Here is a 2,500-nt window from a genome sequence, read left to right on the forward strand (position 1 = left end):
AAACTGGCCATTTTTGGCTGCGCGAGCGAGCAGCGAGCGGCGGACAGCGAGCGAAGCGAGAGGCAGCACCGTCCCTGCTATACGAAAGCCCCATCCAGCCCTGTGCCACCCGGGGGGTTCCAGGGTGCTGAGATGGCTGACGTTTTGCTCCGCTCACGACGGTCGCCGCGGCACGCAAGAACAGGCCAAAAACTGGCCAAAACAGCCCAAAAACGGGCCAAAACTGGCCATTTTTTGCTGCGCGAGCGAGCGGAGAGCGGCGAACAGCGAGCGAAGCGCGAGGCAGCACCGTCCCTGCTATACGAAAGCCCCATCCAGCCCTGTGCCACCCGGGGGGTTCCAGGGTGCTGAGATGGCTGACATTTTGCTCCGCTCACGACGGTCACCGCGCCACACAAGAACAGCCCAAAAACAGGCCAAAACAGCCCAAAAACGGGCCAAAACTGGCCATTTTTGGCTGCGCGAGCGAGCGGCGAGCGGCGAACAGCGAGCGAAGCGAGAGGCAGCACCGTCCCTGCTATACGAAAGCCCCATCCAGCCCTGTGCCACCCGGGGGGTTCCAGGGTGCTGAGATGGCTGACGTTTTGCTCCGCTCACGACGGTCACCGCACCACGCAAGAACAGGCCAAAAACTGGCCAAAACAGCCCAAAAACGGGCCAAAACTGGCCATTTTTGGCTGCGCGAGCGAGCGGCGAGCGGCGAACAGCGAGCGAAGCGAGAGGCAGCACCGTCCCTGCTATACGAAAGCCCCATCCAGCCCTGTGCCACCCGGGGGGTTCCAGGGTGCTGAGATGGCTGACGTTTTGCTCCGCTCTCGACGGTCACCGCGCAATGCAAGAACAGGCCAAAAACTGGCCAAAACGGCCCAAAAACGGGCCAAAACTGGCCATTTTTGGCTGCGCGAGCGGCGAGCGGCGGACAGCGAGCGAAGCGAGAGGCAGCACCGTCCCTGCTATACGAAAGCCCCATCCAGCCCTGTGCCACCCGGGGGGTTCCAGGGTGCTGAGATGGCTGACGTTTTGCTCCGCTCTCGACGGTCACCGCGCAATGCAAGAACAGGCCAAAAACTGGCCAAAACGGCCCAAAAACGGGCCAAAACTGGCCATTTTTGGCTGCGCGAGCGAGCGGCGAGCGGCGGACAGCGAGCGAAGCGAGAGGCAGCACCGTCCCTGCTATACGAAAGCCCCATCCAGCCCTGTGCCACCCGGGGGGTTCCAGGGTGCTGAGATGGCTGACGTTTTGCTCCGCTCTCGACGGTCACCGCGCAATGCAAGAACAGGCCAAAAACTGGCCAAAACGGCCCAAAAACGGGCCAAAACTGGCCATTTTTGGCTGCACGAGCGAGCGGCGAGCGGCGGACAGCGAGCGAAGCGAGAGGCAGCACCGTCCCTGCTATACGAAAGCCCCATCCAGCCCTGTGCCACCCGGGGGGTTCCAGGGTGCTGAGATGGCTGACGTTTTGCTCCGCTCTCGACGGTCACCGCGCAATGCAAGAACAGGCCAAAAACTGGCCAAAACGGCCCAAAAACGGGCCAAAACTGGCCATTTTTGGCTGCACGAGCGAGCGGCGAGCGGCGGACAGCGAGCGAAGCGAGAGGCAGCACCGTCCCTGCTATACGAAAGCCCCATCCAGCCCTGTGCCACCCGGGGGGTTCCAGGGTGCTGAGATGGCTGACGTTTTGCTCCGCTCTCGACGGTCACCGCGCAATGCAAGAACAGGCCAAAAACTGGCCAAAACGGCCCAAAAACGGGCCAAAACTGGCCATTTTTGGCTGCACGAGCGAGCGGCGAGCGGCGGACAGCGAGCGAAGCGAGAGGCAGCACCGTCCCTGCTATACGAAAGCCCCATCCAGCCCTGTGCCACCCGGGGGGTTCCAGGGTGCTGAGATGGCTGACGTTTTGCTCCGCTCTCGACGGTCACCGCGCAATGCAAGAACAGGCCAAAAACTGGCCAAAACGGCCCAAAAACGGGCCAAAACTGGCCATTTTTGGCTGCACGAGCGAGCGGCGAGCGGCGGACAGCGAGCGAAGCGAGAGGCAGCACCGTCCCTGCTATACGAAAGCCCCATCCAGCCCTGTGCCACCCGGGGGGTTCCAGGGTGCTGAGATGGCTGACGTTTTGCTCCGCTCTCGACGGTCACCGCGCAATGCAAGAACAGGCCAAAAACTGGCCAAAACGGCCCAAAAACGGGCCAAAACTGGCCATTTTTGGCTGCGCGAGCGAGCGGCGAGCGGCGGACAGCGAGCGAAGCGAGAGGCAGCACCGTCCCTGCTATATACGAAAGCCCCATCCAGCCCTGTGCCACCCGGGGGGTTCCAGGGTGCTGAGATGGCTGACGTTTTGCTCCGCTCACGACGGTCACCGCACCACGCAAGAACGGACCATAAACAGGCCAAAACAGCCCAAAAACGGGCCAAAACTGGTCATTTTTGGCTGCGCGAGCGAGCGGCGAGCGGCGAACAGCGAGCGAAGCGTGAGGCAGCACCGTCCCTGCTATA

This window comes from Musa acuminata, unplaced genomic scaffold (assembly GCF_036884655.1).
Source record: "Musa acuminata AAA Group cultivar baxijiao unplaced genomic scaffold, Cavendish_Baxijiao_AAA HiC_scaffold_267, whole genome shotgun sequence".
Lineage (NCBI taxonomy): Eukaryota > Viridiplantae > Streptophyta > Magnoliopsida > Zingiberales > Musaceae > Musa > Musa acuminata.